At 40.4% G+C, this 27,322-nt stretch overlaps 1 protein-coding gene and 1 long non-coding RNA gene across 28 annotated transcripts in view; both read left to right on the top strand.

Annotated features, from left to right (window-relative positions):
• BABAM2 (BRISC and BRCA1 A complex member 2) overlaps positions 1–27,322 on the top strand; it is a 456,851-nt gene that overhangs the window by 321,677 nt on the left and 107,852 nt on the right. The gene's annotated exons all lie outside the window — the stretch shown is intronic.
• On the top strand, positions 1,029–27,322 carry LOC144333834 (uncharacterized). The gene is made up of 2 exons (XR_013402921.1): positions 1,029–1,107; positions 27,243–27,322. It is a non-coding gene; the product is annotated as an uncharacterized LOC144333834 (long non-coding RNA).

Here is a 27,322-nt window from a genome sequence, read left to right as displayed (position 1 = left end):
ATGAGGTGGTGAGCAGAGGCTGAAACCCCAGCAGTGTTCCACTTGCCCAGCTGCTCTTCTGGCCAAGTCTTGTGTCTTTCCTTTGGCAGATTCCTCCATCCAGAGGAAGGGGCATCTGTTTATCATCTGTCTTCCAGGGGTGACATCTTTTATAATTTGCACAAAGGTTCTTTATATGCCTGCAGCAGCCCTGATTAAATGGCAGTACTAGGATTTAACCCCAGTCCTACCTATGAACCTGTGTGATTTTGCCAGTGTTTACTACTATTACATTATTTGCCACTAACCTTACAAGTCTGCCAGTGTTTAGTACCATTACAACAACTACTCCCCGTACTACTGCTGCTGCTGTTATGAAGGAGGAGAGGGAAAGAATAGCATCTGACAGTCTTTGAGTGCTGGCTATGTGCCAAGCACAGTATTCAGTTATTTACATGCATTATTTCATTTAATCCTCACAATCTCCCTGTGAGATAGGTACTGTTACTATCTCACCAAGTGACAGAATAGGAATTGAAGCCAGTCGTTCTGACTCCAAGTCTCAGGACTTAACCACTACACTAGTATCTTCCCTGAATACTTAAGGATGAAATATCTTAGAAAACAAAACTGCTGCTCTATTAGAAGTCACATAAAACTATAAAAATTATTTAAAGCAACAAACTTGAGGCCAGGTGCAGTAGCTCACACCTGTAATGCCAGCACTTTGGGAGGCCAAGGTGGGAGAATTACTTGAGTTCAGGAGTTCAAGACCAGCCTGGGCAACATAGCAAGACCTCATCTCTACTTAAAAAAAAAAAAAAAAAAAAAAAAATCCCAGGATGATGCTTCTAGGTAAAACAATGACAAGAACATTAGCTGGGAGTGATGACATGCACCGATAGTCCCAGCTACTCAGGAGGCTGAGGTGAGAAAATCACCTGAGCCCAGGGAAGTGGAGGCTACAGTGAGTCATGATTGCACCACTGCACACCAGCCTGGATGACAGCAACACCCTGTCTCAAAAAATAAATAAAAATAAAACATCCAGCTTGAGCAAGGAATAGCATCAATCCAGGACCTTGTCATAGGAGGTGCTCAAAAAAATGCTTAACTTGATTTGCACAGGTAAACATTTTGAATGTTGTCACTTGAGGGGAAAAAAAAAGTAAGGCTAAATCAGAGAATATGATTAAAGTAAATATTTTTGTGAACATTTTGATGGTTATTTCTGGATACTCCCAAAGGATTTTAAGTTTGATTGGATAGCCTGTTAATCAGATCTAATTTTACTTCTTTTAAAAATACAGGTATGTCTAGTTCACTGTTAATTACTGGTGTGCTTCTCTGTGAATTAGGACCCTAAGTTTTGCTGTTGTTTTTATTTTTGTTTCATTTTGTTTCTTTCCTTCACAAATAGAAAAAGAGAGAGAGAGTACATACATACAAAGAGAGAATACATATTTCCTAAGCATTTCATCAAGAATTTTGAGGGGGAGGGTGTTAAAGGCTGTGTGTGTGTGTGTGTGTGTGTGTGTGTGTGTGTGTGTACGCGTGCACACACACTTTTGAGAATGGGGTCGATCACCTGCAGCAGATTTCACTGAGCTGTGATAGGAAGATACTTTCAGGCAGGTCTTTAGCTCCTGGTACTGCCTTCTAGGGCTAATGCAGGTCCAGGACAGCCTGGCTGCAGTCAGAGTGACCTGGAGTGGGACAGAGGGATCCCAGCTCAAAATGTTGTGTCTATAACAGGCTGTTTATGTTTATGAAATGTTTCCTAACTGGATATTGCTATAAAAGAAAAAAGAAAGCTAGATTGTTGAGTTTAATTTATAAGTTCTGTAGGACAGTGGTTTGGAGAACTTTAAAATTTTTGTTGTTGTTTATTTGCAGAAAGATTCTAACCCGAGTTTGCACAACTTAGAATCAGAACGCAGCCTGATGGGATTGCCTGCTGACCCGGTCTTTCCCACATCCAGAAGGGGTCCCCTGAGGCACTGCCTCTAGGCAAATTCTTCCTTTATTGTACCTTTCCTACAATTTGTTTCTTTCCTTTCTTCCTTCCCTCCTTCGTTCCCTCCTGTCCTCCTTCCTTCCTTCCCTCCCTCCCTCCGTTCCTCTTTCTTTCCTTTCTTTTCTTTCCTTTCTCTTGCACACCTGCGTGAGTGCTCACACTTGTCTCGTATTTTTCAGATCATCATGTAAGTTACTGAACAGTTCTAGCTTACTAACAGTTGTAGCCTCTGAGTACATACACAGGATTTCACAAATCTTCCTAGGTGAGCAGGGGCTCTGGAGTTGCCAAGTGGGGAGATGGAATGGCAACCTATGACACGTGTCTAACTGCCCCAGTCCCTGGTGAACAGTTGTAGGTTTCACCCCTCTTTCTTCTTTGTTCCTTGGCGCCCTTTCTCCCTGGATATTGGAAGCATGGGCAAGTTGTTCTAGTCCCAACTCTGCCTTCAGGCTTGGTGTTTTCAGGCAACTCTTTTAATGTGGCTGGGCCTCAGTTGCCTGAAATGTACAGTGAGGCTAAATTAGGTCTGAGGGTCCCTAGCAAATTATTTGCAACAATACAACTTTTGATATTCATGGCCAGCTCACTTATTCACAGTTGCTGTCATTCCTCATTTCCACAGCTTAGAGCCCCTTCACTGGCTAACGGTGGGCGAAAGCTAGGAGTGTGTGTCCGTAGCAGAGGTCAACATCTCTCTCAGGCTCCCGATTCTTCCTTAGAGTGGAGGTGGAGTGGGGATGATGATTATTTGGTTTACCTCTGAGGTCATGTTTTCTATAGTAGCTGCACTAGGTGGAGAAGGTTATGATCACCTATTAGCAATCTGCTAGGATTGTCATCTCACAGATTGGAGGTGGGGACTTTGGCGATAATAGAGACTTTGGACTTTAGCCTGACCTTCACATTCCCTGTGGAAGGTGTGGCCTGAGGTAAAAAGGTTACCTTGATAAGGAACAGTAATAATTTTTATATTTCTGGACACTGAATGATAAGCATTGCCAACTGAGAGGGCGGAGGGGAGGCCTGCCGGATCAGTAGACTGTGACGTATATGCTGGAAGTGTTCGGTTTTGTTGTCATGTTACTCATCCAGTCAGCATGCATTCACTGGACACCCGTGTGTCAGACACTCGTCCAGCCATTGAGAGTTCTTTATTCCTCAGGGCCGGTACTAAAGACTGTATGTTTTTTCTTAGATATTTGGCCTGCAGTTAGTTTCCTGCCATTAGGAGACAGTGGTTTTGTTGATGGTGCTATATAATTCAGTCCTAGGGACTGAGATATAGACATGTTTTACCTGGGAGGGAGATTCTAGGAGATTTTCCTCTTTGGAAATAAAATTATTTAGTAAAATAATCTTATACTCTAAGATTAGATAAAAATATTTTAAATAATTAATATAGAGAGAAATCTAAAAAAAAAAAAGAAAGCAAAGGTCTAGGTATAATTAAGTACCTTACTCACACTCCCTTAACTGTTCTAATTGTTAACCTGTGATTCCGTTCCCATTGTGTCTAAAAGAGGAACTCTCCATTCTTTTTGCACTTCCTTCCTTGAATGTAGAAGTCCCTGGGCTTATATATGGCTCACTGGCACTGAGGCTTCCCTTAAATCTTTTCATCTTTTCAATACTTAGCCTCTTGAAAAAGAACAGCCTGCAAGGGAAGGCCTATCCTCCCTGGTTCTCCCTGCTCTCCTGCTTTTTATTAATTTATAAGGTATTCAGTACCTATTATGTGCCTGGGATGGAGCCTGGTCCTATAACTTGGAGAATAAATAGGAAAGACACGTTTGTGCCCGTGAGCTGCTCGCAATCTAGGGAGGGAAAATAACATACGAAGTGCTAAATTATGCTACACTCCTGCACGTTTTGAGTGTGGTGTACCAGAAGAATAGAAGAGAGTGCTTGTAACTTCTTGAAAGGCTAGGCTGTAGAGTTTTCATCGAGTTATGGTGATGGTTGAGCTAAGTATTAAAAAAGGCCTTAGAGTCTTTCATTTGGCAAAGATGGTACCAGGATATAGCATTTCACCTTCACAACTTAAGAGAAAGATGCCAAAAGCATGTGCTCCAGGGATTTTGGTTTTCAATGAAAAAAGAATCATTTTCTGTTTTTCCCCTTAAGAGAGAAAGCATTATAAAATGCAAGAGAAACGAAAAGCAAGGGCAAACAAGCCTCCCTCCTCCAAATAGTGCCAACGGAAGGTCCTGGATTAGGTGTTCCATGAAACTGAAGTACAGTAGCAAAGCTGTCATGAAATACTTTTGGTCAGTCCCTTAAAAATGAATCTCCAAAAGAATAGTGGGTAAGAGTGTTTCCTCAGGGCAGATTTCTTGAAATGATTATATTTCTTCTAAACAAAACATTTTAAACATTTGAGCAGAACACTTAACAGAAATTTTGGAACAGAAAAATAAAGTTATTTCATCCCAGTGTTAACTCTTAATTCCTTATGCAAGTAAAGGCCAGTGGTAAAGACAATTCAAATATTTTAAATCTGATTTCAGAATGCGATCTATAGGATTTGGTTCTTTAAGTGTATCATATACTTTTCTTGGATCATTAAAATGAGTTCGTATTCCCTGAGCAAATAGTTGCCAAAATCAGAGGGGACACAGAATTTCATCTGTCATCCTGATTTCCCATTGGTTCCCAAAAAAGAGAGCTATCAGTTAGGTTTTGAAAACTCTAGACTCCAAGAGATCAACTGCTGCTTTTATGTTGAGTTAGGTTGGTACTTAAAATTAATTTTTTGATTCACAGTTTTTAAGCATACATAGAACAAGAGAACATAGTATAATGGACCCCAGATAGTCATTCTGAATATTAAACAACATTTGGTGATACTTATCCATGTATTATTCCTTCCTTATTATCTTTTTTTTTTTTTTTTTTAATTTGAGAAAGAGTTTCATTCTTGTCGCCCAGGCTGGAGTACAGTGGCATGATCTCGGCTCACTGCAACTTCCGCCTCCTGGGTTCAAGCAAATCTCCTGCCTCAGCCTCCCGAGTAGCTGGGATTACAGGCGTCTGCCACCACGCCCAGCTAATTTTTTGTATTTTTAGTAGAGACGGGGTTTCACCATGTTTGCCAGGATGCTCTCGAACTCCTGACCTCAGGTGATCCACCCATCTTGGTCTCTCAAAGTTCTGCCATTATAGGTGTGAGCCTTCTTTTCTTTTTCTTTGGAAAGGGGCCTATAATATTATATTAAATCCAATCACAGACATTGCCATTTCACTTAAAATATTCCCATATGTCTTTAAAAAATAAAGAAAAATTTTGTATCACAATACTGATATTTAATATATAACAAAGTTACCAGTAATTCTTTACTGCCATTTAACTCAGTATACATTTATATTTCCTCATTTGTCTCAAGTGTCTTTTTTTTTTTTTTTTTTTTTTTTTTTTTTGTTGAGACAGAGTCTCGCTCTGCCGCCCAGGCTGGAGTGCAGTGGCCGGATCTCAGCTCACTGCAAGCTCCGCCTCCCGGGTTCACGCCATTCTCCTGCCTCAGCCTCCCGAGTAGCTGGGACTATAGGCGCCCGCCACCTCGCCCGGCTAGTTTTTTGTATTTTTAAAGTAGAGACGGGGTTTCACCATGTCAGCCAGGATGGTCTCGATCTCCTGACCTCGTGATCCGCCCGTCTCGGCCTCCCAAAGTGCTGGGATTACAGGCTTGAGCCACCGCGCCCGGCCCCTCAAGTGTCTTTTTATAGTGGTTGGTTTGTTCAAATCATGATTCAAATAGTCTATAGCGTTAGATTTTTTTTCCCCTTAAGTCTCTTAATCTAAAACAGTCCTCCTCACCCTTTTGCTATTTTTCTTTCCTATAAAATTGACTTGTTGAGGAAACCAGATCAGTTGTCCAGTAGAATGTCCTATATTCTCGAAGTATCTGCCTACTTTCTCAAGGTGGTATTTAACTTATTCTATCCTCTGTATTTCCTGTTAAGTTGGAATAGCTTCAGATATTTGCACATCATTTTGGCCATTTTTAAAGGAAATATAAACATTTTACAAATTTCATTTCAGCCATTCATTTATTCAACATTTGAGTGCCTCCTATGCACCAGGCACTGTTCTAGGTTCTAGGTTCATTGGGCTATGCTTTGTTTTCCTAGCAGTTCTTTTGCTCTAGAGGAATTGCACACTTGTTTTTTAATTTAGGTTTTTTCGTCCATAGTACATTCTCATGATTCAAATATTAGTAATTATAAAAGAAATATAGTGAAGTCTCTTTTTCACCCTCTCCCTCATCAGATCAAGTCCCAAATAATTATATTTTAAGTTTCTTGTGTCCTTTGGAATTTTTTTCCTACATTTATCAGATAATAGGAGCATGTGTTCTAAAAATATAATATTTCTAGTTTATCTTTAGCATCAACATTAAAAGTAGTTTTTACAGCCAGGGTCAATTGATAAGTATATATTCTTTTTATCCTTGAAACTAATCCTTCCTTATCTCCTGCTCCCGACCCCTTCATTTTTGGGCAAATGATAGTATTTCAATTTTTAATGTAAAATAGTAGAGATTTTTATTCTAGAAAACATTGTCCAATATCAGGTGACACTTAACAGTGTTCTTGACAAATGCTGTTAAAATGAGAAGTATTAGAACTGTGTTCCTGAAATCATAAAATCTTACTGAGTATTGTAATTCTTAGAACTTTTAATTTGAGCTACAGCCCAAGAGGCTTACCAAAAGGTGCTAGGCAATTATTAATCTTTTATGGCTGGGTGCAGTGGCTCACACCTATAATCCCAGCACTTTGGGAGGCCAAGGTGGGTGGGTAATTTGAGCCCAGCCAGGAGTTTGAGACCAGCCTGTGCAACATAGTGAGACCCTGTCTCTACAAATAAAAAAATACAAATATCACGTGGGTGTGTTGGCACGCACCTGTGGTCCCAGCTACTCAGGAGGCTGAGGTATGAGGATCACTTGAGCCCAGGACGTGGAGGTTGCTGTGAGCCCAGATCATGCTACTGCACTCCACCTGGGTGACAGAACAAGACCCTGTCTCCAAAAAAAAAGTTAAAAAAAATTAAGCTTTTATATGGAGATGTCTATCTGGGAACCTGGTAAGAAACTGAACACTAAAGAAGCTACTAAGAACTCAGTGGATACTGTATAGGAGCTTTCTTGATCTACAGAGGTAGTTTGCATAAGAAATAGGGGCGTTTCCCTACTGTTTTTGAGACATACATGTAAATTGTTAGAAATAATGGAATTTCAATAACTTAATATAGAGTAACATAGAGCATTTAGTGAGACCAAGGGGGGGAATGCTGTATTATATTGAGAAAAGGGGGAGTATATAATATTAATAAGGAATATAATTAATTTATTGCCAGATCAGGCCTAATTAACTTCTACTAATTATTTAAATTTTGATTTACTTTATTAAAATATGCTTATATCCCATTTCTTTTTTAAAAGTTGAAGTTAAGATGTATATTATAGGATTAAAAAATAGTAATAGACATGGAACATCAGAATTAAAATACATTTTTGGTTTATTTACATTTCTAATGTAAGCACTCTAAGTTTTTGTTGTTGTTTCTTTCTTCCTTTTTTGGAACCCATGCTTGGTTCTATCATCGATTGCTTAGATATAAAAGCCACTTTTTTTTATCTGTAAAAGGAAACAAGGAGATGAAATTTACTTGGTTTTCTATGTTTTTTAAAAGTACTCTAGAAATGGAGAATATCCATTACTAGAACTTTAACTTGCTTTAAAAAAAAACAACACTTTTTATTTTGAAATGAAGACAGGAAGTTAGCAGAAATGGTGCAGAGTCTTATGCATCCTTCATCTGGTTCCCTCATTGGTGGTATTTTATATGACTGTCATGCAATAATCAGAATCAGGAAATTGACATTGGCATGTTACTGCTAACTAGACTAGACCTTAGTCAGTTTTCATCATCTTTTTAACCTGCATTCACATGTGTGTATGTGTATGTGTATGTGTGTGCATGTGTCTGTGTAGCTTAGTGCAATTTAATCTGATATATAGATTCATGTAAACACCATCACAATCATGATACAGAACTGTTCTATCACCACAAAAGAAGTCTGTTGTGCTGCCTCTTTGTATTTGCATTATGTTTAGGTATTTCTTTTTATTTTTTGAGAGCAAATAAAAATGATACTGCATTTTTAATTTTGATTTCCATGTGTTCATTGCTGGTATATAGTAATACAATTAACTTTTGTGTGTTGATTTTGTGTCCAACAACCTTGTTGATCTTGTGTTCATGAGAATAGTTCTGTGAGTGTTTTTATAGATTCCTTGGAATTTTCTACATAAACGATCATGTCTTACACAAATAAGGGCTGTTTTATTTTTTGCTTTCTGAGACACGTATGCCTTTCTTCTTGTCTTATTGCATTGGCTAGGACTTCCAATACCATTTTGAACAAGAGTGGTGACAGCAGACATTCTTGCCTTGTTCCCAGTCCTAGGTGGGGAAACATTTATTTAGTTTTTCTGTCATTAAATATTATGTTTGCTGTAAGATTTTTGCTGATGTTCTTTATCAACTTGAGTAAGTTCCTCTCTATTCCTAGTTTGCTGAAGTTTTTTGTTTTTTTTTTTTTAAATCACAAATTGTGTTGGATTTTGTGAAATGCTTTTTCTGATAATGCTAATGCAATTTGGCAAGTGAAATTTTTCCTGTAACTGTTGCCCTCCCCAAGCACTCCTTGCAGGCCCCATATTGCCGGTACTTAAATATGATAAAAGGAGAAAGATTCCAGATAAAGCAATTTGGGATATGAATTCATATTATTGTATGTTAATTCTATATCAATGAATGTCAAGCAGAATTGATTATATACTGCTAACTAGACTAGACCTTATTCAGTTTTCACCATCTTTTTCACTGCATTTATGTGTGTGTGTGTGTGTGTGTGTGTGTGTGTGTGTGTGTGTGTGTGTGTGTAGCTTTGTACAATTCAATCCAATATATAGATTTGTGTAAGGTTCTGGATTTTGTAGTTCTTTCCTTTCTTAGTAATATTTATTGAGGTAGGTAGAGAGCGAGGGATTAGGAGTGTGCACTTTGGAACCAGACTTTGTTCTAATGTGGCCTTTATCATTTACTAGTTATGTGGGACCTTAAGCAAAGTCTTTAACTTGTCTAAGCCTCAGTTTCCTCAACTTTAAAATAGGACTAATGTTGTGAAGATTAAATGAGATAATGTATGTAAGATGCTTCATACATAATGGGCATTTAATATGTGTTAGCTGTTGTTGATGCAGCACTGATATGTTTAATAATGTATTAAACTCTCTTACATTCAAAGCATTCTGCTGGGCATCTGGGATGACACGGGGTCATATGAAGTACATAATTCATTTTAGAAGAATGTGCCATTTAATTTTCAAACATCTCATTGTTTGAATAAATGAATGAAAACTTTTTTCTCTTTGCACTCATCCAAGACCAGTCAGTCTTTGGTTTTTACCCTTCCACTCCTTCCCTTTGTCATTTATTTTCTCTTTCTCTCTCCTACCCCTTTCCCTCTCTCTTTCTCACTCCCTGTTTTTTAGGTAATAATCAAGCTGTCATAGGTGAACCAGTTTCTACCCCTCTGCTTTTTTCTGCTCTCATGGGTGTTCCTTCTTCCCTTTCTCCCTCATTTTACTTTTTCAGGTTTTCATAGTTACCCTGTAACTGTATTTTAAGGCAGCTTTCCCTTTAATGTTTTCCATTTCCTTGAGGAACCTCAGGATAGCCCCTCCTCATGTTTTACTCTCCTGTTTCTGAGCCAAAAAGGACCATGACCTTGACTAAGCTCTCTCAGAGACACCTGAATCCAAAGTAATACTAATTTTAAAATTAATGACATTAACGTCTAAAAGCCTTGATGGTGCCCAGAATTATTTAATAGAATCTTCGCTAAATTTTCCACTTCTCTCTTAATTTTCTTCTAATTAAACTTTATTTTCTTCAAATAACAGCATCATGATAAGTTAAAAGCCTGACTTAATTTTTGTTTAATGGCTATATTTTAGAAGAACTTATTTCTATTATTTTCTCAGTGCAAATGTATAGTATTTCTGCCACTTCATGAATTTTTAAGAAGCTTTCGTATGTTGTCCTAAGAACCTAGCCTCCTTTACAATATTATTTCTAGAGGAAAATGCATTCTGCAAACTTCTAACAAATAAGCCAACTCTAGTGACCCCTTTTGTTGGTAAATTGGGTACTCCTTGTACTAAATGTTCCAACTTGTAGAGGATTGCAATTTTTGCAGGTATTTTAGAGAACCAAACCAGCCTGTAAGTGCAGTATTTAGTTCATCTTCCTTGGAATGAAAACCATCTAATTAGAGTTGCCATGACAACTCTGTTTTCATGCAGTATAACAGACCTATTGATCTGAAGTTCAGGTTGATGGAGCATGTGTACATGTTAGTGACAGAAGCCATTATCCAATATCTTACAGAGTGTTGGCTCCATTTCCCTCCTAGCCTATTTTCTACCTTATGCACTCACAAGTATTTATTAAGCACCTATTGTGTACAGAGCTCATAGAAGCCCCTGAAATATTCACCGTAAGAAGAAAGAAACAGTTGTAAAACCCTATCATGGACATAGAATAAAACCCCAGTAACTTACCCTCTCTTTCATAATCTGGCCTTTTCGTGGACATTTGACTCTTTCTTCTCCTACCTCCCCGATACCCACCACTTTGGCCACACTGGCCCCTTTCTGTGTTTCAAACACTTCAGCCTCATTTCCACCTCAGGGCTTTTGTACTTCACATTCCCTCTGCCAAAAGGTCATTTGTCTACCTCTTTTCATATTTGGCTCCACTTTATCATTTGAGTCTCAGTTTAAATTTATTTCCACAGAGAGACTTTCCCCGATTTCCCTAAAGTTGCCACCTGCCATCTGCCCTCATCCATTGTCATGCTCTTTGACATTGTGATATTTCTGTTTCTTTTTTATATTATTATTGCATTGTCTCTTATTAGCATATAATTCCTATGAGAGTAGGATATGGCAATGTCTTGTTTACTGTCATATCTATTAATATTTGTTGAATGAATGAGTCATAGAGTGATTTAATATCATAGTGGTCAAGAAAGATTTCATGAATTGGCACTGATTTAAGTGCTTTGGAAGACAGTGGATATGGCTGTGTAGAAATAATGGTCAGAGGCGTTTTATGTGTGAGGAATAATCTATACTGAAAAGTACTATGTGCGTCAGTTTGTTCAACAAGAGCATTTCTGAATAGCCAGTTGCACTGTAAGGAAGGGACCACTTGGAGAGTGATTCTTTCATTTTTACAATAGCCCTGCGAAACTTATTATTATCTCCATTTCAGAGATAAGCAAACTGAAGCTTAGGGATGTTTTAAACAACTTGCCCCAAAGGCAGTATACTAAGTGATGAAACTGAATTTCAAATCTACATTGCCAGTCCGATTTCAGAGCAAGGGTGCTTAACCACCTCATTTTTCTGGTTCATTCACACTTCAGGTTAATTTTTGTTAGGTTTTTATGTCATATCATGCCATATATTTCCATGCTTTTACTTGGGATGCTGACTTTCCTACTAGAAGTAAATTGCTTGGTGTTCGGTCTGTAGGTATTTATTGCTTGCCTACTGTGTGCAAGGTATTATCGCATATTAACAGCATTAATTGAAAAAAATCACCCAGCCAGTTACATACTGTGTTGGAGAAAATTAAACTCATTGAACTCATATTTTCTTTCTTTGAAATTCTCTGTATCATATAACAGTGGATCTAAAATTAACATAAAAATTTAACGGGTGGTTTACAAGGATTTTTGTGTAACTTTTTATGTTGATATTTAAACTTAAAAGAGAAAAAGTTGCAAGGATAGAACAAGGAACTGTCTTACTCCTTGTACACAGATTCCCTAATTGTTTACACTTTGCCCCATTTGCCTTATCATTCTCTCTGTGTATTTATATTTTTGTGTCTGCTCATTTTTTTCCTAAACTATTTGAGAGTAAGTTGGGGCCACAGTGTACTTCACGCCTAAATGTTTCAGAATGTATTTCTTAAGAACATGGACATTCTCTTATATAACCACAGTGCAGTTATCAAGTCAGGCACTGTAACATTGACACAGTACTATTATCTTATCCACAGTCCATATTCTAATTTTGTCAGTTGTTTCAGTAATAACCCTGTTAGCTATTTTTTACCCTGGTCCAGGATCCAAGCCAGATCACACATTGCCTTTGGCTATCATGTCTCTTTTATTTTTTAAATCCGGAACAGTTTCTCAATCTTTATCTTTCTTAACCTTGACATTTTTGAAGAGTACGTATCGGTCATTTTGTTCTTTAATTTAGGTTCATTTGATGCTTCCTCATAATCGGATTTGTATGTGTGACATGATGTGTCTGTCCTGAGTAGAGCACATCAAAAGTCACATGATGTCAGTTTGTCCCGGGATTGGTGATGTTGACTTTGATCACCTGGTTAAGGTGGTGTCTCTGTGGTTTCTGCACTCCAATGTTACTAGTTTTCTCTTTAATAAGAACTCTGTGGAGTGATGTGTTGAGACTATGTAAATGTCTTCCTCAGACTTTCACCCACTAGTTTTGACAGCCGTTGATGATTCTCCAGCTGCATCTTTCTTTCTACATTTATTAGTTGGCTTTCTACTGTAAAGAGCTTTCCTCGTTTATTTATTTATCCATTAACATATGTATATCAGAGGGGATTTATTAATTCTGTTTTATTCAATGGGACACACACCATTACTGTCATTATTTATTTTGCTACATAAACAAAGCCTCATTTCATCATGTTTCCATCAAAAAACAGTTGTATTTTGAATGCTATATTAGATCTCTAGTGTTGCTGTAACAGATTACCACAAATTTAGCAGCTTAAACCCATGCTAATTGATTATCTTACACTTCTGTAGATCGGAAGTCCAGTGCTCCTGCAGCTACAGTCAAGGTGCTAGTGGGCCGCATTCCCTTCTGGAAACTCTAGTGGAGAATCTGTTTCCTTACTCTTTCAGGTTGTTGAGAGAGTTCAGTCCCTTGCAGTCGCAGAACTGAGATCTGGTCCTTTGCGAAGGTCAGTTGAGCTTCTAGAGGCTGCTGACCTTATTTGGCTCATGGCTCCTTTCCTCCTTCAAGCCAGCTTTGGCAGGTCCAGTCCCTCTCATGCTTCAAGTTTTTCCTGCCTCTTCTGTCATCGTATTTTTCTGGCTGACTCCCCTGTTTTCCTCTTCTACTTTTAAGGACTCATGTGTCTAGATGGATTGAGAGCCCAACCAGATAATTCACGATAATATCCTCATGTTGGGGTCCTTAGCCTTTATTACATCTCACCAAAGTCCCTTTAGCCATGTAGGGTAAAAAATTCCTAGCTTCCAGAAATGAGGGTTTGGCAGCTTTGGGGAGCCATCATTCTGCCTACCACAAATGCCTACCTGTGTTCAAGGCTTGTGTTAGGAGCTTACTTATTTCTATTTAATCAGGAAAAAAAAAAAATCGGGTAGAGGATTACAAGCAAAGAAACTTCAGTGAGAAATTGCTTTATGTTTAGTTAAAAAAAATAGGCTTGTAATCAAGAGTGGGGGCTGAGGAGATGATGTTGTAGTAACAGAGCCTCAGAAACGGTGCTTGAAGGTCGCTTGAGCTGTTGCGGAGCCAAGCAAGCACGTAGGGTTTAATGCTCAAGTGTCCCTGCTGCAAAATGAAGCTGTGCTGCTGCTGGCTGCAGGGACTTCGGGAGAAAAATCAGGGCTGGTGAGAAAAATGATACTGAATGAGTTGTGGCTCCTTGCTCCTGTTTCCTGAATTTTGTCCCTCACTTGTCTCAGCGCCTGGACCTGTTTCTGATGATGTGCTTTCACTAGCTAGTCACTGTTTCTTCCTTTTGTACCAAACAAGTTTGTGTGGTAAGATTGGATCTTTCAGTGTTATACACACCAGCAAAACGAACTGATTGTTGAAGCCCAGCTGGTCTGTGGTGGGAGGCAGTGTGTGGCGCAGTGGTGGAATGTGTGGGTTCAGAAATTGGATGGCCTGGTTCAGTCCAGTGTCCATCATTTACTGGATGAGTTCTTTTGAGTCAGTTACTTAACCTCCCAAGCCTTACTGCTATTTGTACAATATATCAACCTTACAGGCCTTTTTTAAGGGTTAAATAAAGAAAAATAAAAGAAGCTCTTAATATAATGCCTGGCTCATGGAAAATGTTTGTCATGTGTTATTTCTTATTGATGTTCTTCTAAATAATAGTAGATTTTAGATCAATAACATAGAGTTCCATAGTCCTTGGGAATTAAAAAAGCTCAACTTCACAATCAAACTGTGTTCTTATATACCTTAGTACCTCTCTCTCTCTCTCTCTCCATCTCTATGTCTGTCTCTATCTCTGTCTCTCATGTTACAAAAGTAATATGTGTCAGTTAACTTTCCAATACCAACAAAAAAAAAACAAGGATACAACTGGGTGTGGTGGGTCACACCTGTAATCACAGCACTTTGGGAGGCCAAGGCAGGTAGTTTGCTTAATCCCAGGAGTTTGAGACCAGCCTGGGCAACATAGGAAGACCTTGCCTCAACAAAAAAATACAAAAATTAGCCAGGCGTGATGGCAGGTGCTTGTAGTCCCAGCTACTCAGGAGGCTGAGGTAGGAGGATTACTTGAGCCCCGGAGGTCAAGGCTGCAGTGAGCTGTGATGGTGCCACTGCACTCCAGTCTGGGTGACAGACGAAGACCCTGTCAAAAGAAAAGAAAAGAAAAGAAAACTATACAAAGTGCAATGTGATCATGTGTCTTACTGTAATTCTTCCTTCCTCTGCAAGATGATCTCGCCGATTCCCAAGTGGGAAGTGGAGTAAAAACCTCTTCCCTTGGATTTCCCTCAGTTAACCTTGGTATCTCTCCTTTTACCACCGCTGCTTCTCTCTCTCTTTCCCGTTTTTCCTGTCTCTCTCTCTCTCCACCGAGACCCAAGGAAAACCTCTGGGACACCAGGCAGGCCCTGTTCCCTCTGAATTTGCTTCTTTCCGTTCCTGTCTGAGGGGTGTGCTCATCCGGTGCCACATCCCTCTTCTTCCCTGTGCTGGTATTTCTCTGACTTGGGTGTGCCACCCTCTTCCTTGGGACAGTAGGCCTCAAGTTTTAGCCTCAGTGAAAGTGCAGGGGAGAAACACGATTTACTGAGAAACACGAAGTACATCGATTTAGTATGTTTGCAATGTCGCCCTATTAAATCAGTTTGGGGTATTTATTTATTTAGTTGTTGTTGTTGTTGCTTTAATTTAGCCACAAAAAAATGTGTGACACATTACATACTATTCTGCAACTTGCATTTTTCCTATCCAGTATATCATGGCCATTTGTCTGAATGGAAATGATGAATGTATTTTTTAAGTGGCCATCAGAACCTGAAGGCTGCTGTCTTCCTGGTGGCTGTGTGGTACTCCACTGGAAGACTGCTATAATGTGTTCAACTTCCCTGTTGCTGATTGAAATTTGTTGTTTACATTTGTGATTTGGTTCTACTCATATGAACTTGTCGTTTATTCTCTCCAGCATTTGTCTTCAGTCCTTCCCGGGCCTAGGAGGCAGAAGTCACTCAGAATATGCCCCATCTCTATTTCAAGTCTAGAGTTGGGTTGGTGTGTTTTTTTGTTTTTGTTTTTGTTTTTTGTTTTTGTTTTTGTTTTTGTTTTGAGACCGAGTCTCACTCTGTCGCCCAGGCTGGAGTGCAGTGGCGTGATCTCGGCTCACTGCAAGCTCCACCTCCCGGGTTCAAGCTATTCTCCTGCCTCAGCCTCCCAAGTAGCTGGGACTACAGGCACCTGCCACCACAGCGGCTAATTTTTTGTATTTTTTTAGTAGAAACGGGGTTTCACCGTGTTAGCCAGGATGGTCTCAATCTCCTGACCACGTGATCTGCCCGCCTCGGCCTCCCAAAGTGCTGGGATTACAGGCGTGAGCCACCGCACCCAGCGTGTTTGTTGTTCAGGCAGTGAGCATGGCTGCAGCTTAACGGTTTCAGGAGGTGATGGGAGCAAACTTAAGGGCTCGCCTTGCTCCAGAGTGACCCTGATCCCAAGTTGGTTCCTAAGGAAATGAGGAAACATCCAGAAAAGTGAGTTGTCCTGAGTTAGCCCCAGACTGTATTGAGAAGCAATCTCGGTCTGATTGGGAAAGGGAGGTGCTGATGCGAGCCTGGGGCCCCGTTGAATGGCCGGAGCTGTGTGGTGGACCTTGTGTACTCATGCTCAGGGCTTGCCAATGGCCCAGAAGTTGTGAATCCTCCCCTGCCCTCTGCTCTAAGACTCTAAATGCCTCCACGGGGTTCTGTGGAAGAGTCATTTCTGGAAAGTGCCAGGAATCCTGAGAGTTAAGAGTGTCTTGAACTGAATCCTTACACCAAGAGGCCTAGATTGATGGAGAGCCCAACCAGAGAATTCAAGATAATCTCCTCATGTCAGGATCCTTAACCTTTATCACATCTCACTGAAGTCTCATTTGCCATATAGGGTAAAACACTCATAGCTTCCAGAAATGAAGCTATGAATATTCAACATGTGATTCCACATGAGTCTGAGTGAAACTACTTTGGGCCCATTGAGGCCGTGGATGCAGTATTGATACCTTCACATCCTGCAGGGGCAGGAGATAATAGCTATGGGCCAGCCATACAACTTTTCTCATAAGTCATGTTTATATTCCCCTCTGTGCTATTAATACTGCTCTATTAGTACATGTTTAGTGTTTTGGTTTTGAAGGCTTAAGAAAACAGCAGCAATCCAAATTCTCAAGCAACCAAGAAAGTGGTTTCCAAAAAAGTTATTAAGCCAACCTCAATTATATTTGGCCAATTAAATTGGCATTGTCCTTGTCTACAGTTCCCAGAACCCCTTCTCTTCCTGACTAAACCTTTCCCTTTCTGTTGTGTCTCGTGTCACTGGTTTAAGGAAAGCAAACACATCTACCTTCTGGAGTTATCAGGTTCCTCAGTACAGGTTCCCCTGAGTTCTAGGCAACCTGGACCATGAGGCGCCCTGGCCCTGCTTCCCGGCAGGCCTGCCCCACACTGTCTAGGGAAGTGTGGGCCCTTGTTACTGTTGTGGCTGTTTTGAATCATCTATTTTAGAGAATTGGCTAAAAATAGTATTTAAATTAGTGGATATTTTTTCAAAGTAAAAGATACCAGGTAAATAAATTATGTTATTCAGAAATAGATCCCTAGTTTTGCACAGATGGATATTAACAGAAGTGAACTCCCACTTCCCTGTTACTAAGTAAACAATATATTTAGTAAGATCAAATGTTTTTGAAATGATAGCAATCTACTGAATAGATCTTATTTTTGTTAAAATACTAACTCTACTTATAGCCTCCTCAATTCCCTCTTCCCGTTCTGCTCCAGCAAATGGCTCCTCCTGCTTTCCAGCTGGTTTGGGGAGCACACTGCAGAGGGGAACAGTGCCCCCATCCAGTGTCTATGTCCTGCTCCCCATGCTCACCTTTGTGGACATTTCCTGGGCAGTAGGTGGCACCAGGGCCAGGCACCCGGGCTTGGCACCTGAGCCGCATCAGCAGAATGGGGAGGAGAGGGGGTCCTTGTAAGCAAGCACCTGCCTGCGGCCCCTTATACTAGCTCTGCCATTCTTCCCTTCATCGTTCACCACCTTGACTTGGTCATACTCTCTGCTTATTGGGCAGCTATGGTGGCAGTGAGAGTAGGGGGCTCAAGAGGAGACAGGAAGATCAGTGGGCAACTGGAATGACACCAATGACTTGGCTCTTCAAGGTAGAACTGGGGCCAGGCTGAATGTTGCCAAAATTAGAAGAGCAGCAACTTTACCTATTAACTAAGGTCTTTAGCTTCTAAGGACAGAAGACTCCTTCTGTATGGTTGAAACAGCATTTCTCAGGAGTGGGGCAGTTGGACAATCTGTCCTTTTAGTCCATATCAGAACCAGCTGTGAGCTTTTTTCTTTCTTTTCAAATAACGCATTTCTCCACCCTGAGATTCCAATATGCTATGTTAGAACAAGGTGAGAGAAAAGGTATTTCTCCTCCCACCCCTTCCTCTCTCCCCAAGAGAAATCTCTGGAGGGGGAGGTCACAGTACTTCAGTGTTCAGGGACAGATACAGTTCTACTCGCTGTCTGTATATGCAAGAGATGATGTTGAAGAAGAGGCTATTTCCAACGTTAACCAAAGTGGCACGCGACTCCATGTGAACCAAACCAAAACAACAAAAACACTTACCTTCAAACAGTTTAGTTTACCAAGTTAATCACAGAAGATTAAAAAATCGCTAAATCGAAAATTCTCTACCTGTAATGGATGTTTTCATTGATGATGAATATTAGAAACATTAACTGTATCACATACTCCCTGAGGATATAGAGTAGTGACTTGCAAATGTTTTGGTTTGAAATTGTGGCACCTTATTGTTGTCCCTAAATGGTTTACATATTGCACATGTTTTTAATTTAAAAACAAGAAACAAAACAACCACTTTAATTTCACAAAAGCCCTTTTGTGATAACTGCAGACATGAGTGTCATAGAGCCAGACCCTTGACTTGCTGCCAGTAAAATGAATATGTCTTTAAAATTTTTGCAAACAAATTTAGTCTGAACTCTTCTCTGGCTTACTAAATTGTGGGATGCTTCGTGCTTCAGTTTGCGGTATTTGAAGTGACTGTCCCTGTTGCTTTAGAAGCGTGCCTGAATGATGCTCACAACACTGCTGTGGGCCTCTACTGACAATGCAAGCTCTCACAAAACTGAACGTTTGGCCCGTTTACCATAAAGAAGCAAACAGTCCCTATCCTAAGGACAGGCCTAGCCTAAGGTTAACAGTAAGAGCAACATTTTGTTGCTTCATTTTCCTATTAAGCTCTGGGTTGCTGATTGAAGCAGAATTCCAATGTTTTGACACACCACCACATTGTTAGCACGATAGGGAGGATTTGATTATGGGAGAACAAGTCCAAAAACGGTAAATTGACAAAAAAAAAAAAAAAAAAAATCTGGGGCCCTGTTTCTCAAGGCAGCTTTTGTGGTTGCATTCCTTTATTTGATGTGGTTCTTTCCTTCTCCTGTGCCAAACGGTGCAATGTGGAAAAATGATGAAGTTGCAAAAAAAGGAGGGGTGGATAGGGAGTGAACTGTTTAGTAACAAGAGAAAGAAAACAGAGCTTAGGGATCAAAGACAAAAATACCTGTTTCTCCAAGTAGGAAGAAGAAAGTTAACTCGGGAGTTCTTTCCTGAAGCCTGGGTAAAGATTGAGCCCTGCTCTCAGCTGGTGCCACGTAAGCCAACCCAGGCTGATCACAGTAGAGACAAGGAAGCCACAAGCTGCCTGTAGGTGAGAAGAGCAGCAACCAGAGAAAGGGCAAGGCCGAGTGCTATGGGTTCCCAAAGACAGTCGGGTTAACAAGGGTGGGCCCCAGGGAAGAAGGATGGAGAGCAAAGTCTCCCTTCAGCATCAGACTGAACACGGTTAACACCAGCCAGCCCTGCAGGCATCAGAATCCAAAGGAGGAAGCATCAGAATTGAAAGGAGGAAGCGGCTTCCATGCAGGAACAGGATTTTATTTATTTACAATTTGAAGGCTGGATAGCTTCTCTATTGTGTGGTTTATGACATTTTCTGAGTGTTAAAATTCTCTCTTTTTGTACTGTGAAAAGAGCATATATGATTCATGTTAATATTTCTGAGGATCAGTCACCAACTAACAGCTAGTATTTTGGGTGGGAGGAAGGCTTTTGTAGGCAGCTTTTTCACCTAACATAGAAGTTAAAAACCACCAGAATATGCCTCAAGCTTCGTTCAAAATCATATAAATAGCTCCCTCTTGCACAGTTGCAATCTAGTATCGTTGTGAGAACTCCCACAGTCCACGGGCTGCCTAATGTTCACCTCACCCTTGCCTGAAAAAAGCTAATTCTTGTGGTTTACCTGCTGATGGAATATAGCGTCTAAGAAGTTTCACCAAAGGGCCTCTTTTCATTTTTGCTAATAACCTAATCGGGGAGGTGGAGCTTGCCTATATTTCTTCCTGGATACTTTTCCTAGTTTCAGCATCTGTAGAACTGTCAGATATTCCTATAATCCTAGATCAAGAGTCAGCAAACTAAAACCTCCTGGCCAAATCCAACCCACAGCTAAGAATGACTTTTACATTTTTAAATGGTTAGAAAAATATTTAAATAATAATGTTTCATGACTCGTAAAAATTACACGAAACTCGAATTTTAGTATCCATAAACAGAATTTTGTTGAAACACAGCCATGCTCATTCATTTACATATTATCTGTGGCTGCTTTTGCACTTCGGCAGGAGAGCTAAGTAACTGCAATACAGGCAGTATGGATGCAAAGATGACAATATTTACTACCTGGCCTTTTACCGAAAAAGTTTGCCAATCCCTTTCCAAGACCGTTAAACTCTCCTTTTCCATGATGACTATTTCCATAAAGATAGATGCATTTATTGGCTTTTAATGTTCATTTAGAAATTTGACTTCCGTATCTTTTTTTATATTAATTGGACTTTAATACTACAAATATTTATTAAGTTCCTGATATGCTTGGCATTATTCTTGCCAAGAATAATGAGGTTATAAAAGTGAACAAAACAGAGGCAGGTCCTCATTCTGGAGGAGCTTATATTCTAGTGAGGAGTCATGGGGGGAGATGATGAATGAATACATGTAGAATGTCTTATGCCACAGAGAAAACGACATCACAGAAGACCAAGTACCAGAGATGGAAGGGGGCTATGTTAAATAGATGGTTCAGGAAGCTGACATTTGAGTAAGACCTGAAGCAGATGAGGAAGCCTGCCCGCAGATGGCTGGGAAGAGAGTTCCAGGCAAAGGGAACAGCAGGAGAACTGGGCCAGTGCACTGAGGTGGAAATCACCCCAGTTTATCCAGGGAGGTTTCAACCCCAGTGAGAAGTTCTGGTAGGTTCTGAGCCCTACTCTCAGTGAGTGCCTCTTAAGCCAACCAGGCTGATTGACTATGGGGTGTGAGAGAAGGCAGTCAGCGATGATGGAGGTTTTTGGTCTGGGAACCAAGAGATAGAAGCTACCATTCTCTGAGATGAGATGGATATGGGAGCAGTAGGTTTCGGGGGCAGGTTTGCTTGTGAGCAGGTTAAGTTTGAGATGCATTTTTAACCTGTGGCAGTGGTGAGAGGACAGTTGGCTATACAAGTTCTGAGTTCAAGAAAGGCCTGAGCCAGACAGATACATTTAGAATTTGTTAGTTTAAAGGAGAAATTTCAGCAGTGAACCTGGCTGAGATTCAATCTCAAAGCCCAGATTTTTTTTTTTAATCTCCAGAACATCTCTCACTTTACGACTAAACAGAACTTTTATTTTTTTAACCTCACATTTTCTTTCCTTTGCAGTTCACCACTGGCATTGCATCAGGATCTATCCCTGTTCTTGCCTCCTCTCTAGGTAGATACCCCTTACCAGTAGGCACGCTGGGCAGCCTGAAATATGAAATGTGCCTTTCTCAATGGGCAAAAAGCTGCTTGGTGCGGTCCAGGACGCGTGGTCTGCTGTCCACATTGAGATCCTGGCCTCGGATCCATTGCCCTGCCTTGTTAAGTAGTGTCTGTGTCCTCCTTACTTCCAGCCTCAGTTTTGATTTGACTGCTTCCTTGCCTTGCCTTCTGTTTACCTGAATATAATCACACTCATTTTACCCATGTATACATCTAGTGGAAACCACCTTTTTTCTGGTTGTTTCCATAAATGTCTTATCTCCCATACTAGGCCTTAAGAGCAGATCTGTGTTTTCCTTACCTTCCTGTTGTCCACAGTGCAAGTAGTCACTGCCCTGATGCCACGGGGATAGGAGGCACATTTTCATTGACCACACCCCTTCCCATTCCAGCCCTGGCTGTGCATCATTGCGTGAGGTCTAGAGCAGTGTTTTTTCAAACTGTGGTGTAGTTTTTCAAACTCCGACCTGCTGAATAAACCTAGTAAATTGCCTTCTTTGGGGTGGGATCTGGGTATCTGAGTTTTTAACAAGCCCTCCCATCCCCCCTCCAGATTATTCTTAAGCAAACATGAAAACTCCAGGTACAGAGAAAGATTACAATTCCAGTTTCACTGCTTCCAGCTTGGACAAATCATCCATCTCAAGCCTCAGGTTTTTTGCTTCTCTCTACAATGAGTATGTTGACACTTGCTACCTACTTTGTAAAGCTGTTGTAAAAATTCAAGCAAGGAGCACTTTGGAAACCTGTGCTAATCTCATCTTCTGATATCTTTTCATTTTCGTGTGGAGGTCAAGCTTTAGCTACCTACAGATTGACTCCTTGAACACAGAGACCAGTGATGTGCACGTGAAGTTACCTAGTGCTGTTTATATGCCTGACCTTTTAGTAAATACCAGTTAATAGAAATCAGGTAGATACCCTTCTGCGTCCTGGAAAGACAGAAGGCTTTTTTCTTATTCTCTACATCTTTCTTTGACCATCATTAAAACCTGTGTGCAGTGAGGAAGAAGGAGTTAGAAAAATGTTTGTAGGTGAGTCTCGGATAACTATTGCATGCACTGTTTTTTTTTTTTCCCCAGGGAAAATGTTTTAAAGGTAATTCATAGGAAAAGTGATCTGTACCTATTTAAGAGCAGTAAAGCTATTCATTAGAGTTTCAAAGGTGTACATTTATAACAAACTCATAGTAAATTCACTCACTCCTGACCTCTAGTTTTTGAAAATAGTTTCACTTCTTAAAGAAACTGTAATGCAATCAACAGCAGGTAGTAGGCCAGGAATCAAGATGCAACAAGAGAAAAAAAAACTTTTCTTCCCCTTACCCTTTTCGTGTCTTGAGTGACTGGGCATCATTAGAAGTAGTTCATACCAACTCTTAGTAGAACAACATCTGCTAAGTACATTATTGTTTTGGGGGGCTTACTTAAAATGCTTTTCCACATGCTAACAAAATCCTGATGGTGGACATCTGTTAAGATTACTGCCCTCTTAAAGGCTTGTTTGAGATGTTAACAAACTTACAAAACGCATTTCTGAACAAAGACTTGGTTAGTGTTCATGCCATTAGACATACTCTGTTTGCAATTACAATAGTCTCGTCTTTCATATTTTTTAAATGTAAAGTTATTTGCTTGCATTCCACCTTCTTTCTACTGGAAAGTGTCCATCAAGTCCTCTGGCCCTGAACTAATCACTTCAGTTCAGGTACCAAAGTAAGTTTAATAAATATTCCTGGAAACACACCCTCAAGGACTTGGTCAGCCCAGGCATCTACTGAAACACCCAAGTCACATGTGGAACCAGATGTCAAGGATGCAGATAAGGACATAGAAGTCACAAAAGTGATAACCAGAGACCTAAGAGTGGGGTAGATTTAGGTGAGGGAGACCCCAATGGGGTTCGATGCCTCTTTGTCATTCACCGCCTCTATGACCTTAGAGAGGTTCTATAGCTTCTCTGAAGTTCCCGTGCTCTCATCTGTAAGATGGGATAATGCTTCTCTCATAGGTTGATATGAAGAATAAATGATATCATAGAGGAAAAGCACCTGATACAGGACATGATGCATTAGTGCTGAGTAAATGGAGTTATTATTCACTACTCTGTTCTGTGGAGAATTCATTTACCAACCAAATTCCTCTTAATGCCTCTTAAACTCTTCTCATTTATACTGTGCCTAATCAAAGAACAGCTGATCAAAATTATCCATATAGTAGTAGGCCTTTTATTTATTTATTTATTTATTTTTGAGACGGAGTCTCATTCTGTCACCCAGGCTGGAGTGCAGTGGTGCAATCTCAACTCACTACAACCTCTGCCTCCCAAGTTCAAGTGATTCTTCTGCCTCAGCCTCCCAAGTAGCTGGGACTACAGGTGTGCACCACCACACACCTGGCTAGTTTTTGTATTTTTAGTAGAGATGGGGTTTCACCATGTTGGCCAGGTGGGTCTCAAACTCCTGATCTCAAGTGGTCCCCCTGCCTTGTCCTCCCAGAGTGCTGGGATTACAGGCGTGAGCCACCGTGCCTGGCCCATATTTTTAATTACTCTATTTAATAATGCCGTATTTTTTAAAGTTATTTAACTTAGCAGTTTCAACTTTTTTAGACTTTGCTCCAAGGAGGAATGTTTTCTGAGTGCTTAATCATAGTCGTCATTGTCTCAACATTTCCATTTTTATATGTCCCTTTAAAAGTGAGAAACAAAAAATGGAATACAGTACTCTCACAGAGTTCTTACTTACAGTATAAAGTGTGTTTAGTAGAAATATTAGATTAGTCACAAATGTAATACAGCCAGGCCTGAATTGATGCTTCCATGAGCCTCTGATTCCCTGTGAATACCCAGATTTTCTTCCACTGGTATACTTAACTCATCTTTCTGATCTCCTGTCTTATTTTCTTGTCCTATTGTACTCATTGAAATTTTCTCCATATTGAATTACAACCTGATTTTGTTTAACTGAAGGACTGACACTCTTGAGATGGCTCAAAGTTGAATCTGTAAAATGAGTTGAGAGCTAACAATAGGTCTAGAAAATGCTTTACTAGAAAAAAAAATTTAGCTAGAAAACAAAACAAGGCCGGGCGTGATGGCTCACACCTGTAATCCCAGCACTTTGGGAGGCCGAGGCAGCAGATCACTTGAGCCTAGGAGTTCGAGACCAGCCTGGACAACCTAGTGAAACTCCTTCCCTACTAAAAATCCAAAAAAATTAGCCAGGCATGGTGGCACACATCTGTGGTCCCAGCTACACGGGAGGCTGAGCTGGGAGGATCACCTGAGCCTGGGAAGTTGAGGCTGCAGTGAGCCGTGATCACGCCACCGCGTGACAACAGAGCAAGATCCTGTCCAGGGGAAAAAAAAGAAGAAGAAGAAGAAAAGAAAGTAAGAAAACGAAACTAGAGCCTCTCCTTAATTTAATATTTATGTTCTTCTGGGTTTTCAGAACTATGAATTATTTTTTTATAGTCCCACCACGTTACTTTGTTGTGACATGTGATACCTCTAAGATGATAAAAAGTGAGATGGACGAGGTGATTAATTTTATGTATAAAAGCTTTGAAGACAATTTTAATCACTTATTCTACTATTTCAGTATATTGGTAGGGAGTAGACTTTTTAAAATTCTACTTCATCTTTCTGTGAAAGAATTCCTAATGAAAAAGGACATAGGCTTTGGAACCAGAAAGACCTGGGTTCAATCCCACCTCTGCAACTTACTTGCTGGGTGATCTTGGATAAGATACTTAGACTCTTAGACGTCAGTTTCCTCATCTGTAAATGGGGCTAATTAGGTCTACTTGGCAGGGTCGTTGTGAGGTTTAGAGATCATGAAGTGCCCAGTAGAGTGTCTGGCAAAGGTGGGAACTCAATAAATAACAGTGAGTTGTTTCATAGTAATGGCTCTCCTGGCAGGCCACCAGGAAACATAATCTGGTATTACAGAGTGCCCCAGATTCTTGAGGTCCCTGGAATTCCTCTACTTTGGAAGGACTTATCATTGGTACCTTAGTCATGTGTTCAGAATGGGAAACTCAAGTCCTTAGACATAGTTAGGCATACAGTTAGCGTTTGTTGAATTGGATTGAAGGCAGCACACATTGTCTTAGGATTTCTCTTAGCTTGGAGGCTACAGGCTGCTTGTTTCTATCATCCTGGATGTTCCCCTTTCCATGCTTCAACTTCCAACGGCCCCTGAATCATACTGTGGAGGAGGCAGCCAGGTCAACTTCCTCTCCCTCAGAACCCAATTCAGGGGCAAAAGCAAGATGCCAAGGCTGACCCAAATGTCTCTGACAACGCCTTGTCATGACCCTTGGACAGAGAAGACTTTTAGAGTAACGTCTCTCATAGAGTGCTTGGTGCTATTTTTGTGTTAATGTAACTCTAATTGGTACTCTGACCATTTTAATGCTTTGAGAGACATGTCTTTTTTTTTTTTTTTTTTTTTTTTAAAGAGACAGAGTCCCACTCAGTCATCCAGGCTAGAGTGCAGTGGTATAAGCATGGCACATTGCAACCTCCAACTCCTGGCCTCAAGTGATCCTCTTGCCTCAGGCTCCTGAGTAGCTGGGACTATAGGCACATATGATCATGCCTGGCTAATTTTTAATTTGTTTAGAGATGGGATCTCGCTATGTTGCCCAGGCTGGTCTCAAACTCCTGGCCTGGAGCAGTCATCCTGCCTCAGCCTCCCAAAGTGCTGGGATTACAGGCCCAAGCCACTGTGCCTGGCCAGGTCTCTTTGAGAGTGGTGCTATCCCACTGAACTGATGAGAAAGTTGAGTAGAACTAAAGAAAGAAAACTTGACAGAAGCAAGAATTATGATTGCGAATCACTAGCTCTTCTGATTTTCTCCAGTCTAAATTATGTTTTGCTCATTTTACTTGACCAGTAAGGTAAAACCCCACGTGGGAGGAAAGGGAGTTGCTGTTTCATAATGGGTCAGAATCAAAACCCTATTGTCCCAAGTCAAGCTTTCAGACAGGCTGACTCCCTGCATTTTTCTGTGTCAAAATAAAAACAATTTATTTATGCTATCACGTTGCAGCCAAGTTAAGTCTTCAGTGCAGTCATGCATTGCTTAATGGCCAGGACACGTTCTGAGAAATGTGTCGTTAGGCAGTATTGTCATTGTGCAAACATCATAGAATGTACCAACCCAAACCTAGATAGACAGCCTACTACACGCCTAGGCTATCTGGTGAGCCTATTGCTTCTGGGCTACAGACGTACACAGCATGTTCCTGTACTTAATCCTATAGGCAATTGTAACACAATGGTAAGTATTTGTGTATCTAAACATTTCTAAACATAGGAAAGGAACAGTAAGCATACGGTATTGTAATCTTATGGGACAACTGTCACATATGGGGTCCGTCATTAACTGAAATGTTGTGTGTGGCTCATGACTATATTAGAGATGTGATAATTTGCAGACAGACCGAAGTTCACAAAGGACTCTATGAGTTTCATTTGCATGGAAAAGACTAGTATTAATACATTCAGTATAGACAGTTCTTACATTTAATTTGTAGAGCCAAGAAGACTACCCTGGAAATGCTTTTCTGGTTTCATTTTGGCCTATTTAATTACCCCTACCTTTGGAAAAGTTTTTAAAACTCTGGCCTCGTCCTTCTAATTTATATCCACAGATTAAGTTTCAGTTCTAAGAATTATCAACTAATTTCATGTTTTATTTTATTCCATGAAGAGATAGAAGGTACCGTCTCATCAGAACAGCCCTTTTCATCCTTTTCTCCTCCCAAGTGAAGCCTGAGCCCCTGCCACACC

The sequence above is a fragment of the Macaca mulatta genome, chromosome 13, assembly GCF_049350105.2.
Source record: "Macaca mulatta isolate MMU2019108-1 chromosome 13, T2T-MMU8v2.0, whole genome shotgun sequence".
Classification (NCBI taxonomy): domain Eukaryota; kingdom Metazoa; phylum Chordata; class Mammalia; order Primates; family Cercopithecidae; genus Macaca; species Macaca mulatta.
Note: the sequence above shows the minus strand (reverse complement) of the source record. Positions and strands in the feature narration are given on the sequence as shown.